The sequence below is a fragment of the Perca flavescens genome, chromosome 21 (assembly GCF_004354835.1).
Source record: "Perca flavescens isolate YP-PL-M2 chromosome 21, PFLA_1.0, whole genome shotgun sequence".
Taxonomy (NCBI): domain Eukaryota; kingdom Metazoa; phylum Chordata; class Actinopteri; order Perciformes; family Percidae; genus Perca; species Perca flavescens.
In genome coordinates, this window is record NC_041351.1 from 17036722 (window position 1) to 17052683 (window position 15962).

Genomic DNA, 15962 nt, shown 5'->3' on the forward strand with positions numbered 1-15962 from the left:
TCGGTCCATGTGAACGACACTAAGATGGAGATGAGAGCCATGAGGGGTGCAGCAATGTGGCTGTAGTCCTTTATGAACCTCCTGTAGAAGTTTGCGAACCCCAGGAAGCGCTGAAACCTGTTTATGGGTCAAGGGGGCTGGCCAGTCCATGACAGCGGAGACTTTAGCTGGATCCATCCTTAACTCCCCCTGAGCTATGATGTAACCCAGACAAGAGGTGTTAGACACATGAAACTCACACTTCTGTCTTTACAAACAGTTTGTTCTCCAGTAACCATTGCAAAAACTGTTGCATATGTAGCTCATGCTCCTCCAGGGACTTAGAGTAAATCAGGATGTCATCCAGATATACAAAAACAAAACAATTCAACATAGCACGAAGGACATCATTTACCAGTGCCTGGAACACTGCATGAGCATTGGACAAACCAAAAGGCATAACCAGATACTCAAAACGTCCCAAGGGTCTGTCTTCCATTGGTTGCCTTTATGGATATGTACCAGGTGGTAAGCTTTTCGCAGGTCCAGCTTAGTGAAGATAGAAGCACCATGTAGAGGGGGAAAAGCAGAACTGATTACCGGCAGTGAATACTTGTTCTTAATCGTGACATTGTTGAGCCCACGAAAATCAATAGGTCTGAGAGTCTTATCTTTCTTTCCAACAAAGAAAAATCCAGCACCCACTGGTGACGACAAAGGTCGAATAATGTCTGCTGCCAGAGATTCCCGAATGTAATTCTCCATCGCTTCCGTCTCCGGACGGGAAAGATTGTACAGGCGACTGTTCGGAAGAGGGGCTCCAGGCTGGAGGTGAATGATCAGTCGTAAGGCCGGTGAGGAGGAAGAGAAATGGCTCTGCGTTTACTGAAGACTGATGCCAGTTCATGATAGACGTCAGGAACAGCAGAGAGTTCCACGGACTCCGGTGTGGTTTGAGGTACTGTACTGTCAGGGGTTTGAGCAGAATACAAACAGTTAACATGACAAAAAGTGCTCCAGGACACAATTTTACCTGTAACCCAATCAATGTGTGGGTTGTGTTTTCGGACAATCCTGCACAACCCACCTCCATAGCTTCGGGTTTGGCACTTCTCGTAGAGACTCGGGGAGTCTCGGTCACCTCCGGAGCGTAGTGGCAGGGAGGAGTTGATTGACGACGGACAGGTAATTTGGGAACGCCCGTTCTCTCATGGCAGCGCTCCCGAATCCGAATATCCAACCTGATGGCTATAGAAATCAGTTTATCCAGTGTAGCAGATTCCTCATGTGACACCAGTTCATCCTTCAAAGACTCAGATAAAGCGTTAATGAACACTCACCGCTGCCAGAGTCCGGAATTCCACTGCCATCTCCGCCACGCTAGAGCTGAAGATCTTTGCTCGAACCCGATGGGACCCGACGGGACCCGATGGGATCGGGCTTAATTTCTATTATTTTTCACGGGCTCGGGCCGGGGTCGGGCTTGCGCTTCGGGCTGCATGGTATATGAGCGGTCAGGTGATGCGTTTTGATTAGCGTGAAAATGGATCCTGAGGAGGTGAAACGGAGGCTGGTCTCTGGAGGACTTAATTAATTTCTATGTTCCAACTTCCAAGTGGCCTATAGCCTCCGTTATTCATGAATAAATTATGTTAAAAAATGTATAAAGGACTCATTTTTTACAAAAGACAAAGAGAAAGACAAAGACAAAGAGACTGCGTGCGGCGCAGTCTCTTTTTTCTTTCTCTCCCTTTTCCGCCGAGTGGTGTGTGTGCCCGCTCGCGGTGCAAAGCGCGTGTCTGACACTCTAATGATGCTGATAGACGGCCTTTACAGTCGGGCTGTAAATGGGTTCGGGCTTTTAAAAAGCTGTCAATCAAAATGTACGGGTCGGGCTCGGGCCGAACTCTGTCGGGCTCGGGCCTTTTCGGGCCGTACTTTTAAGGCCCGATTACAGCTCTCACCACGCTGCGTGATTCCTACCGAAGAAACAACAAACGTTTAGCTGCTTCCTTACCCCGTACGGGGTGATCGAAAACCTTCCTCATCTCTGTAGTGAAGGCAGTATATGAGTTGCACACCTCCAACTGACTCTCCCAGATCACAGATCCCCAGGAACAGGTGGAACCGAGGGTAGAGTTGATCAGGTAAGCGATACAGGATCTTTCAGTGGCGTAGGTGAGTGGCTGTTGTTCAAATACTAAAGAACACTGAGTCAGAAAATCACCACAAGTACCCATGTCTCCACCATAATGCTCAGGAGCAGGAACAAAAGGCTCTTTAGTCTGAGCTAGCGGAGCTAGCAGAGCAGGCAAAACAGGCGGACCGGGGGGGGGGAGAGGCGGCTTGCATGCTATGAACGCGGGGTGCAGCGTTAACTTGAGTGGTGAGGTCAGATACTTGATTAGTGGGTAATTGGACATGGTTGAGCAACATCTGACTGTTATCGGATATAGTCTTGAAAAGTGTGTCATGTTGGCCTAATACTATGCCCTGATTGGCTATGGCAGTCCAGATCTGAGTGATCTCAGGGGTGACCTCTACGTTAAGGTCTTCTGGGTTCATTTTAGGTCAGCTCATACTGTTACGTTGGAAACAAGAGCTGAAGCCAAATGCAGACAAAAACGCAGAGCCAGAGTGAAAGTTAAAGTTCAGTCCAGGTTCCCAGAAAGGGGAACAGCAAGTCCAGGTCTCCAGAGAGGCGAACAGGTCCAAAGGTTCTGAGCAGGAGTGGTTGCCTCAGAGAATCCAGTATACAGTTTCTGGTGAAGTCCAATGGTAGTGGTCTGGTCCGGTGGATGGCAGGAGTGAAGCGGCAGCAGGAGTCAGGTTCCAAAAATACTGAAGCACAAGAAACACGGATCAGAACAGGCAAAAACACAACTAGCAAACAGGTAGCAGGTTTGGTCATAAGTAAGACTGACTGTGGTCATCTTGACTATGATCTGATGCACAGTGGAAGGTTGAGCGGGTATTTGAAGCAGAGGTTGATTGAGGTAAATGAGATGCAGCTGGAACCCTGAATCCCGCACACCAGACTCCACTCCTGCATTTAGAGACAGACAGAGGGCAGGGGAAGAGGAGACACATAGAAGCTATCTAGGAGCAGCAGGCCTTTCCTGTTTGCCTTTATACTGTCAACTAAATTTAGCACAACAAGTAAGGTTGACGTTTGAAGAAACAAGACATTTTGGCAATTTAACAATTTATTCATTTCACAAACAGGAGCCTCAGTAACGTGTGGAAGAACCAAACACAGCCACAACAACTTGGCACCTCCTCCTCATGCTGGTCACACACTGCTGTGGGATGTCATCCCATTCTCCAACCAGCATTTGTCGCAAGTCAGCCAACGTGGTTGTGTTGGTCACTCTGGCACGAACAGCACGCCCAGGCTGATCCCACAAGTGTTCAATGGGGTTGAGGTCAGAACTGCTGGCAGGCAATTCCATCCTCTCCACTCCCACATTCTGGAGGTAGTCTCTGATAAACCCCGCCCTGTGGGGGGCGAGCATTGTCATCTTGGAGGATAGAGTTCGGTCCCAGACTGTGGAGATATGGGATTGCCACTGGTTGCAGAATCTAATCTCTAATCTCTATATCTCTCTGCATTGAGATTGCCTCCAATGATGACAAGCCTTGTTTTTCCAGTGAGGGAGATGCCCCCCACTCCACACCATCACACTGCCTCCACCAAAAGGTGTTCCTCTATCGGTGCAGCAATCAGCATAGAGTTCTCCGCGTCTTCTCCACACTTTGACCCTACAATCCAACTGCCATAGGTAGAATCATACAATACACTAAACGAGTCAATGGCAGAATAAGCTGTTTGGCATTGGCAGAGAAGATTTGGCAATTTTTTTCATGGGCGCAACCCACATGCTCAGCACTGCTGCTCATCCCAAAAATGCATGTTCCTTACAAATGGGGCACCATTTGAAAGGGAACTAAACAGGCTTTCCAACGGTATAAGATTTATACTTTTATATTATTGTTACCACAGAGAAATAATCTCCCAAACATATATTTCCTTACCTTTTGTGCTAAGTTTACATGAAAAACAGTTATATATGTATAAATCCTGGATCAACTGATCTGAGGATCGACATTTCAAGTCATTTTTATAATAATACATTTAATGTATATAGCGCTTTTCAAGGTACTCAAAGACACTTTACAATAAAACCAGTACATTGAGCCCATTAAAAACAAGTGAAGCAATTAAACCGACACAGAAAAAACAAGCATATTAAAAGCAAGTAAAACAATAAAACCAGCAATTAACAGTAGATGAACTGTGATATTGTTATAGGGTGAAGGCTAATCTAAAGAAGTAGGTTTTGATAAGATTTGAATGTGTCATGGTGAGTACAGTCATTAATGTGTTTGGCTAGGGAGATCCAGATGGAGGGGGCTGCGATGGTGAAAGCTCTCTCCCCACAGGTACGGTGCTGGGTCCTGGGTGGTGGGGAGAGGAGGTACGTGTCGGAGGAGCGAAGGTTACGGGGGGGATTGTGGCGGTGGAGCAGGTCTGTGAGGTAGGAAGGGGCCTGGATGACGCTGGCTGAGATGGATTACATGGACTGTTGAAAGAAAGTGATAAATATTCACATCTAAATTTATGTCATCATGGAGGGCTTTGTGGGTGAGGAGGAGGACTTTAAACTGGATGCGTTGGGGAACAAGGAGCCATTTTTAGCTTTACTTTAATGCATATTCAAAGGCAAAGCAGTCTCTGTTATCATCAAGGTTTAGGACAGACTGGGGCCATGGAATGAATACAGTTACATTAACTCTTGGAGTTTTTATTCCGTGTCAGGATTCACATTTTCACGCATTTACTTGTGCTATTTGCAGTTTGTTTTATTATTTGATTAACTTCTGATTTTTTTTCAGATTTTTTTGATTTGTGAATAATAAGTGTGTTGTTTATGACAGAATCAAATCAAATATTCAAATCAAAAGCAAAGGCTAAAGATAATCTTTGACACTGCGTTCAAGTGACAGCTTGTACAAAGGTTTCCCTTCTCTTCTTAATAATATAATTATGTGCTAATTATGGCAGCCTGTGCTTTGATTCAACAGGCTGCCAAACGGTACAGAAATCATGGAAGTCGATGACGTTAGAAGGACGTCAAATAAACAATTCGGGGCAGTGGCAGAGGGTAAGCTCAACCAGACACTGAAGGCTGGTCTTCTATTATTGCTATAACTATAGTCTTATTGCTAAGACTTATCTCTAATTAATCACCTCTCTCTTATCTTCAGAGGAAAATGAGCTTTCAGAAATGGAAGTAGTGGAGAAAGAAGGAAAGCTGAAGGCTCTAAATGTCAAAATGTTTAAATGTTTTTAAATGTTAAGCCCAGTTTGACTAGATGCCCAGACCTAATGGAAGAAATAGGCCTACTTGTTTATTCTGTAATGAAATGGCAATAACAAAATCAATTTAAAGGGGCTTCAGTATTAACTTAAATGAAGTGTCCTTTCTCTGCAGACATGCCAAAAATGATGGGTCCCACACAGTCATAGCCCACTGAAGCTCTTGCATCATCATCAGAGATGCCCCAGTCTGGATTGCTAAAAATGAATCATGTCTAAACTGGCAGTTATTAAAAGACAACCAAAAATAATCCAGCCTCCACACTTGCCAGGAAATCTAAACAGGGAATTGGAAATTCACTTAACCGTGGATGAAAAAGGTCTAAGTGAGGTGAATTTGCCAGTACAATATTACCTCTACGGAAAATTGTTTTAGTCTTTACAGTTGTTTGGTTGCATACACTGAATATATTCTCTTTATCTTGTGCTTTTTCTCAGCCTTGTTCATTTCTCCCTCAGTCTGTGCTCTTTGGCCCATGCTCTTTATTAAAAAGCTGTGGCTTACAGGGTAAGCGCCATCTGTCCTTGGCAGACTTGATCCTGGCGCTGATTCTGAGGAGCTACTATAAATATAATCAGGACATATGTGATGGAAACACATACGTCTGTAGAGAAAAAATAGGATGACAGCATTGTAATACGTATCATTTCCAAATGTCAATATTGACTGCACACTTTTAGGGTCAGTATAGCAAATGCGGCTTATGCCGCATTTTTATTTTTTTTAAAGCTAATGAATTAATTTAATTAATTTTGTCAGTTTAGGTGAAAAAAAGAGGATGATGATTAAGAGATAATCCAGAAGGTGAGCAAGCAATAACAGACACTTCCTCTCTGCAAAATAGAGCCGTGTACGTATTAAACACTGTGTGCTGTTGCTCCAGGGCTCCCTTGTAAAAGAGATTTGACTATCTCAATGGGACATCACCTGGTAAAATAAAGGATAAATAAAAAAATAAAATATATAAAAAAAATAAAAACACTAAGCCCCCCTCCCAGCACACACAGTCCCCGACGTAGCGCTCTTCCCTCAGGATCATCAGATCTTCATCTGCAGCTCAGTGTTATTCTTCTGGACGATTGATTTCCCTGATGCACTGAGCAGCCTCCACCCTTAGCGCAGGAGTGTGTGCGTGTGTGTGTGTGTCTGTGTATCAGCATGTTGGAGCAGCAAACTGAGGCCAGCTGTGTGTTTCCAGGTCTCTGTCCCTCTTTGCTGTCACTGTCTGACCCATTTTCATTAGCACTGAGGACAGCAGCAAGACCACACGTGAAGGATAGAGCAGAGTGATGATTCGGGGTGAGAATGTAAGGGGGACGGTTGTTGTACACATAAACACTTTTTTTATGTAGTAGTTACGCAGATATTCAGTACAGCTTTAATTTTAGGCTTAGGGCTGGGACTAAAGCCCCGTATATGACTGCCTCGTCCACTGCATTGGATGATGTTTCCCATAGAGAAGCGGCTGTGCGCTGCTGTTATTCCGAGGTGGGGAAGTTAACCAGACATACATTTGCCAAGGCAGCCATTTTGTCTGTGAAGTCTTAAGAAAAACACTACTGTTTGAAAAAAAAGCTGAAAAAGCTCAAATCTGTGTGGAATGAACTCATTGTCCCCCCTTGTGGACACTGTGGAAAGAAATGTTGATTGCGCGTGTTCTGCTTTCTGGCCTCAAGAGGCAGTAATGAGCCCATTACGATTTGAAGCACCAGAATAAAGCGAAGAAGACGCTGCACCTGAAAACTTGCTTGGACAAGCGTGAAAAAAAGTTGTAATGTTCGAAAGTGATTTCGAACATTTTAGTTTTAGGGAAAGTATTCAAAGGACGAGGACTTACTGGTCAATTTAGCAAATGCTTGTCTGGTAAAGAGCGGGTGTACAGCCGATTCATTCAGCTTTTCAAGCAAGTCACGCTTCTCTGGGCTGGACAAAGGTAAACTTGCACATAAGTAGTTTGGAGATTTTTGCTAAGCTGTTCCTTTCAAAACATTAATGGAGTATAACATTTTCGTTACAAACTCGTCTCTAGACAGGAGCTCATGTCTGTTTGACCTGTTGATTATCTTCTGCAATCAAGATGCAGCGTAGGTGCTATGTTCTGTGACATCAGGGTGGTATCTCTTTTGTTTGCCGATGATGATGTCATTCTATGGGACAATGGTGGTGAAGACAGAACTGAGCCGCAAAGCAAAGCTCTTCATTTTTAAATCAGTCGTCATTCTGAATTCCCTCCATGGGTACAACTCCATGGGTCCTCCTGATAGTGCAGCTGGTAAGGATGGACGAGTCTTCCTTTGAAAGCAGTTGAGCAAACAGCTGGGAGGACACCTTGAACATGCTGTGTGACTACAGTATATGTTCCATGCGGCCTTGGAACATTTGGGATCTCCCAGGAGGAGCTGAACCATGTTGCTGGGGGAAAGGACGCCTGGGTGGCTGTGATCACCCTGTTGCCACGGCAACCCTGTAGCGGATAAGCGAGAAATGCATCCAAGAAATAAATAAATGGATGGATGGATGGATGGACGTTTCACTGCCCTGACTGGAATAACATTTGGGCTGAAAGCTAAATACATGTAATCCAATGCATAGAAATGGCAAAGTCTCACAAAATATTGAATTTTGATTTAATCAATGGGAAAATATCCACATGAGTGTTGGCACTGGTATTCAAAAGTACATATTTGTCCATTCTCAGGACACCACCAATCATGCACGTAAGCAGTTATACAAACATGCATACAGCAAGCAGCCTGTGTTCACTGAGGAACTTTGCCTTTTTAGCAAAACGTTTAATAGATTAACAGCACCGCCATGCAGCAAGACTTGTTAGAATAGGCTGGAAGATGATGGATTTGTTTAATAAAACATGAACAGCATGACAGCAAGTCAGCAAACTAATGTAAACCACTTTGCTGAGTATATTTTAAAATAATATATATTTTAAGAAAATGATTGTCACAGCCCTAACAGGGGTTCACAGAATAAAGTGAACAACAAATATGGTTAAAATATCAGTGCAACTAATGGATAAGCCTTGTGTGGCTGACTGGAGAAATGAGAACCTGTCCTGCTCGCACTCTAATGAAGACCTGGTGGCAAACTAAACAACCCTCTACATGATTAAATTTGTACATTTCATTAGGCAGCAGTGATTGAATATGCATACGTGTAAACTGTGAGGCTCATGTGTCTGTGACCTTGCAGACTGGGAACACGTGCATGGAAAACACCCTTTAACATTCCTAAATCTCCTGTGATCATCTCTCAGCACGGCCGGCGGCAGTCGATGCTAGCTGCTTGCTGTGAACAATATTTCCAGGGTGATGACCAATCAGTACTCCTGTCATCAGAGCACTAGAGTCAGACTTAATCGATTCATTTCTGCTGGCAGCCTGAACCCTGGGGCTAGAGTCTCGCTGAAGTAATAGCGGTCTAGCCTTCAGCTTTCAATGTAAAATAAATACTTGGTGGCTGTGGCTGATTGAAGATGCTGAAATAGAATTGCACCTGTGCAGTCTATATTTGCTCTGATTCATACTTTTATCATATGCAGCTTTTCTGAGAATATTAATACAGTGTTGTACTCTTTGGTAACAGTAAATCAATGAATAATTACTTAAAACACTTAGTATTCTCCTCAGCACTGAAGTCTGGGATTCATGCTTGCAATAACCTAGATATATTATATATTATATTAGATAACTAGATGCTGTACATCCAGAGTTGTATGTCCTTGCAAAGGATTTAAAAGGATGAGCTCTGTGAGATGATTGCATATGTTGTTGATGAGCACATTGCTGTGAAACAAAAGCTTCCTCTCAGTGTTTAAAAAGTAATTATGACAGGGGGCGAGAAGGGTCCAACAGGATTTTTCCATCACAAACGGTGCCGCAAAAAAAAAAAAAAAAAAACAACACATTCTCTCTGTAGCAGCATATATGGATTGCGACTACTATTTTTCGAAATAAAGAAAAAACTCTATTTATGCATGCAGAAATGTACTCCAAGCCTCTGATATCTATTAATCACATTGTACTTTCAAGTGAGGTGGCACATCTCCTCGACTGTCAAAATGTCTCTGGATGAAAACAGTAACAACTGTGGGGGAAACAATGTGACTAGGCAGGGAGGAAAATCTACTAAATGAAAGGAGACATTCCAACATGATTAATCCAGGTGCCAAGTCAACCAGTTCGCCTTCAGCTCAGGGTAAAAACACAAAGGGCTCCCAACAGAGAAGGTTGTCTTCTTGTTTTGTTTTTCTGAGGTATTCATCACCAGTGACTGAGGAAGTCAAAAATAGCTTGCTCATGTTGCAAATGGAGAGATGAAAGAGTGCAAAAAAGGCACTTTGGGGGGAGAGAGAGAAGGCTTTCCAGGCTAATTGCGGTAGCTTCTCATACATAGTGTATCAGCACGCATGGTGCTGTGTCTGTCAACTTTGTTCCAGCAGAAACCTGAAATCTCCTGTGGGCAGCTTTGAGGAAATGAACTGTGTCGAAAATGAAAACATGGGAGAATTTGTACCCAGCATTACTTCTGAAATGTCACAGAACTCTCAGTACTTTTGAATGCACTTCTGTTATAAGGCGTATCTGTCAGGTAAAGGCCAGAGTGCACAGATATAACACTGTATTGAAAGAAAGTTAACACACAGCTTTAAGCAGCCCATATATGTCCATTTGGAGCAAGCTCTCAAAGTGGACTCACTGACAAAGTGACGCCTCATTTTGTTTGTGCTGTGTGACTTCCAAAGTGTGATGTATTATCTTACATAATTTCCCCTATTCCCATTCTGGAAAACCATTAAACATTAATGAACCCTCAGAAATGGTTGCTCTCCAGACTATAAATTCCATTTTTAATTATTATGACGCATTAAGGCAGAAAGATTCCCAAGACCTCATGCAGCTGAACTGCACAAGATATGAAACCAGTTCCTGGAAGAAGAGATAGCAAAGGTGAAGATGTGCAATTATAACCCAAAGCCATATAGGGAAAAAATGTGTCTCACCATGCGTGTAAAGTATAATTTTTAGGAGTTTTAGAAATCGCAATTTTATGCAAATCCATTGTCCAATGTATTTTCAAATGTTATTTAATTCGTGGACTCAGCTCACATGATTAATGGCACATTCCCCACACAGAGAAATTGCTCTATTATCATGCACTTGGATCCCATTCCTTTGAGTTTGTCTTGTCTAGCCTTGATTAGGTGAGTTAGCCCTCTTTAAACACAATGCAGACTGTGTTACTTGCAGCTGCTGCTGCTGTGCTTTGCAGGTAATAGGCCCTTTTCACAGCAACCATTTTGACATGTCATTGCAAGGCAAACACAGGTGTAATTAATAACATGAGTTATGGCCCTGTTCCTTTTAGGTGGGCTAGGACCCTGGTATGAGCTAGCATGCAAGCGCTAGCACACTAAAATGGCTATGACACAGTAAATAGAATGGGACCAATATCAAATTGATCAATTTCACCTGTGTTTGCCCTACAATAAAATGGCTGCTGTGAGAAGAGCCTATTGTGAGCAACCAGCTGAGGAAAAACGATGCATGCTTCTCCTGTTGTGGACAGTTGGTAGTATGTAGCATACTCCATGACCAACTATAGACCTGTCTCAAATTTGGCTTTTCTGTCAAAAGTGTTTGAGAAAGTGGTCTCAAATCAGCTCTTAAATTATTTGTCACTAAATAAGCTATTTGAGCCATTTCAATCGGCTTTCCGGGTAAATCATTCCACAGAAACAGCACTTACAAAAGTGGTGAATGACTTGCTACTGTCTATAGATTCGGGGTCAACAAGCTTTTTTCTTGCTGTTAGATCTTAGCGCTGCTTTTCGACACGGTTGACCACTGTATATTACTGGATAGACTTGAGAAATTCTTTGGTATCTCAGGACAAGTTCTAGAGTGGTTAAGATCCTACCTGTCAGAAAGATTTCAATGTGTTTTATATGACAACATATTTTCGGAGTCCTGTGCCGTTAACCACGGGTTCCCCAAGGCTCTGTACTGGGTCCATTGCTTTTTTCACTTTACCTATCCCCATTGGGTCAGATTTTCCGTTCTTTTGGGATTGCTTTTCATTGTTATGCTGACGACATGCAGCTGTATATGCCACTAGATGTAGGAAGCGAGTCTAACACAGCTAAACTTGAGGCCTGTCTTGCAGCTGTTAAGAGGTGGTTATCAACAAATTTTTTGTTGCTTAATTCTGCCAAGACCGAAATGATGGTTATTGGACCAGCAAAACTAGGTCATCTTTATGATCACTTTACTTTGTCTCTCGATGATTGTGTAATCAATCGTAGACACCAAGTTAAGAATCTTGGTGTGCTCTTTGATCAGACACTTTCTTTTTGGTTTACATATTAAGGAGGTGACCAGAGTTGCTTTTTTCCATCTCAGAAACATCTCAAAGATAAGATCAATACTGTCGTTTAAGGACGCTGAGGTCCTCATTCATGCCTTTGTGTCATCCAGGCTAGATTATTGTAATGTGCTTCTGTCGGGTCTGCCAAAGAAAAGTCTGCGGAGTCTGCAGTTGGTTCAGAATGCTGCAGCTCGTGTTCTGACTGGAGCCTCCAGATATGAACATATTACACCAGTGTTAGTTTCTCTCCATTGGCTCCCTGTTCATGCCAGAGCAGACTTTAAGGTGTTGCTGCTAACTTATAAAATATTAAATGGCAGCGCACCATTGTATCTCAATGACCTAGTGAAACCCTATGTGCCTGCTCGAGCCCTGCGTTCTCAGGGGACGGGTCTTCTGAGTGTCCCAAGGGTTAAAAAGAAGACAATTGGGGAACGGGCCTTTTCCTTCCGCGCACCAACATTGTGGAACAGCTTACCTCTGAACATCAGGCAGGCTTGTTCTGTTGAGGTTTTTAAAGCAAAGCTAAAGACCCATCTGTTTACTGTTGTGTATGAGACCTAATTTTTAATCTAATGTTTTTCTGAGAGTGTGTGTTATATTTTAGTCATTGGAACTGTTTTTAAACTGCATTTTCTATGTTCTGTACAGCACTTTGACTTGAAAGCGCTTTATAAATAAATGTATTATTATTATTATTATTACTCCACTTTAACATGACTGAACCTGGGCCTAGGCCATTTCACTTTACTGTCTCGAAGTGCCCTTTCATCTCTGCTCTGGCCTCCCAATCAGAGCAACACAGCTTGTACAGAGCCTACACCAATAGTCCTGGTTTTCTCACATATCTGTGAAAAGAGGCGATCATTTCCTGCCTTTATTCTCCTGGCCTAATTCTCAGCATAAAAGCTGCAAATAGATGTTGATTTCAGTCCTGTATCTTCATGTACTTTTTCCCAGGAGATGTGCATTGGGCTTGCTCTTTCCCTGTTCTTAATGATGAATAGAAATGATAGGAAAAAGAGGTCTACGAAAACATTGAAGATTGGTGTGAAAAAGAGACCAATAGAGTGTAGAGAACAGAATATTGTCAAGGAAGTGAGTCATTCATTGCATATTCTGGGCACATGGACAGTTGATGTGCTAGTTAAACCAGAGACAGTTTAGTTATAGAGAATCTTTGGTTCAACTAATTAGAAGAAAGACGAAAAATACGAAATTATGATTTTATTTAAAAAATAAAAGAAAAAAGAATTCCATACATTAAATCAGCTGTAACACCTGAACAGTACTGTTTGCGATTAAGTTGTGTGGAAACTAATTAGCGAGCAGAGAAGTCTTGACAGTTAGCTAAAAGTAATAATAAATGGTTGAAATAGATAAACAGTGAAAATGTTGGCTAAAGGTGTTGGAAAAACAGTTAAATAGATCGCTGAAAGTTAAGGATACATGGTTGAAATGGCTCAAAGTAATGGTTAAATGACTAAAGAAAGGTAGCTATGGTTATATTGTTGAAATATTTAGCTTAAGTTATGGGCAAATGGTTGAAATGTCTAGTCTTTGTCACTATAAGTACAAATGCAAACATGACTAAAATTACCATTAATTATAACATTAACATTGACAGCTTTGAATGGAAAAAATACTTGTGTCTTGTAAAATATTATAGTGTGAAATAACATCCAGTTTAAATTAACAGGTGGTGTTGATGAAGTGGTACTTCAGGGGGTATCTAAGCTGAAAAACAGGTTGGAAACCAAAGTTCTACAGTATCTGTGGTTTTACATCTGACATTGTGTGCAGCAGCAAAAAATGTTTTTTTGTTTGTTGGTGAATTAAGAAACAAGTCTTCAGTCTTACAACAAGAAACAATGTATTAAACATTATTGTCATTGCTGTCAAAAAGTTCACTTGGTGGCGCTGCTTCAATTGGAATAAAAGAACTGGTTTGCTTTTAAACATACATATTCCGGTGCACCTCTATGCTACTTTTTTGGCCCACTTTCCTCCATTTTGTGGATATATTTGTCAAGGTGAAAAGTGGGCCAGAACCTTCCCATGAGCTTGTCATGTAGACAGGAATTAGATTTATTACCCAGAATGCTCCACAAGGGAACACTCTCCCCTGCCCTGTCTAGGCAGAATCGATGAGGGGAGTGGAAAAGAGCAAGACAGAAAGGAGAGGTAAGGTAATAGCTATATTGGATCTACAGCGCACCCCAGAGAGAGAGAGAGAGAACATCTCCTAAAGAAAAGAAGATGCAGAGAAAGGGGGCAAGCGAGAAGGCATAAGGTCCTACAAGTTATTTTAGATGTATACCTGAAGTACAGATAAGCTCTACATTGATGCAGGAGGTGTCACATCAGCCTTTTTTTTTTAGCCCTGAACAGGAAGTGACTCATACTCACTCCACAAATCACAAGTTAACAGTGCAGAACTGTTCAACTAAAGATAGACAGTTATTTAAAGCTGCTATAGACAATATTTTTTATATCAACAACATATGACCACGCTTGTTGTGATGAAACCAACAAGAGAATTTTTATAGCCTGACTCTGCAGCTCTAACCTGACTCCGCCAGATGGATTGCTTTGCATTTGCTCTGCATATCCATCTGGGAACTTTCCGTTGGAGAACTTTTGTGAAGATGTTGGTGATAGACGGGCCAAATCAACCAATCAGATCAAACTATTGCCTAAACCAGTAGGGAGAAGAGCAAAAACATCTTTTCCTCCGAGAAAAGCCTCCAGTGCCGTTTTTTGCTCTTCTTTCAATGAAGGAATAGTTCCTAATTCGGATAAAACTATGCTCATCTCATCCGTGGAAGCTGCCATGTTGTTTAGACTGAACAGTCGCTTCTCGTTGCGTCACACCTAAACCCACCTCAAAACCAATGCTGATTGGTCGGCCACGTTCTGGGAACGTTCGTTTTTGGTTGCGGCAATGTTCCCTGAAGGTTAGTTTTTGTGTTCCCATGGAAAGTTTTCCTGCTGTTTAGGGAACGTTAGTTTTTGGTTACATCGACCGTTTCAGAACATTCACCTAACATTACAACCTTTAGAGAACATTCCCCTACCGTTGTAACCTTTAGAGAACGGTCCCCTAACGTTGCAACCTTTAGAGAACGTTCCCGTAACGTTATTTTTTACATTTCCCTAACCTGTAAAAAACTTTCAACAATCATGGTACAAAAAAATAATTTATATAAGAATCAGAATATGGCCATATAGACACATACTGTACAATAGAGACAACATGCATATAGGCACATTAACACAATATATTGTTTTGTTTTTTTTAGTTTATTTGTCAGGGACAATGCAGCGCACATTATTACTACATAATTATCATAGTCAAAGCCATAACAATATGTGTAGATGTGTTGCATAATAGTTTCTAGCTAATTTGCAACCCCAGTCCCTGGTCAAGTCTTTCTATATATATATATATGTATACATATGTATAAATTTAGAGTGCAAAGTAATAGTGCAAATGTAGTGTGCAAGATGCATATTGGAATGATAAAGTATGTAATGTGTAGGTGAATGGCCAAAGTGGGGATGACCCCACTTATCAGCAGTTCAGGAGAGTGATGGCAGTGGCTGTTCTTGTGTCTGGTTGTTTTTGTATGCAGGGATCTGTAGCGCCTGCCAGAGGGGAGGAGGCAGGAGGATGGCAGCAGTGAAGAGGATGGCCAATAGTTCTTGTGGTAGGCCATGCTTCCGCAGTTGCCGTAGGAAGTACTGTACATCCTCTGCTGAGCCTTTTTAAGGATGTTGGACTCCCACTTCAGGTCCTGGGACATGATGGAGCCCAGAAACTTGAATGAGTCCACCTTTGACACTAGGCTGTTGGATATACTAGGCATATGGATATATAGGGGGGGAGCACTGTGGGGTCCTCCACGTCTGCTGCAGTCAGGGCGGGGACGTTTTTGACCTGCGACGTCCCTGTCGCAGGTAATCCTATTTATATTTATTTATATACAAAACTGTTTTAAATTAAACAGTTTTGCCTTAGACAGCGTTTATTTTACTTTACTAGCTAACTCAAAATGTTGGCTAACTCATCTGCAATGACAGGATTATAGCTAACATTAATTTATATTAATTTTGTCCGAGAGCTTTTGAAATGTGTTTCTTATACTCGTTATGGTTAAAATGACCTATGTTGGAGCTGGTTTTGATATACAAGCGTTTCTTTTACTTGTTTGGTTGAAA

General features: G+C 42.1%; 1 long non-coding RNA gene across 1 annotated transcript; it reads right to left on the reverse strand.

Moving 5' to 3' along the window:
* Window positions 1-493: 493 nt before the first annotated feature.
* On the reverse strand, window positions 494-1388 carry LOC114547638 (uncharacterized). Its single transcript, XR_003691245.1, has 3 exons — window positions 1320-1388; window positions 1067-1227; window positions 494-945 (listed from the first exon to the last, which is right to left on the reverse strand). It is a non-coding gene; the product is annotated as an uncharacterized LOC114547638 (long non-coding RNA).
* Between the last annotated feature and the right edge of the window lie 14574 nt (window positions 1389-15962).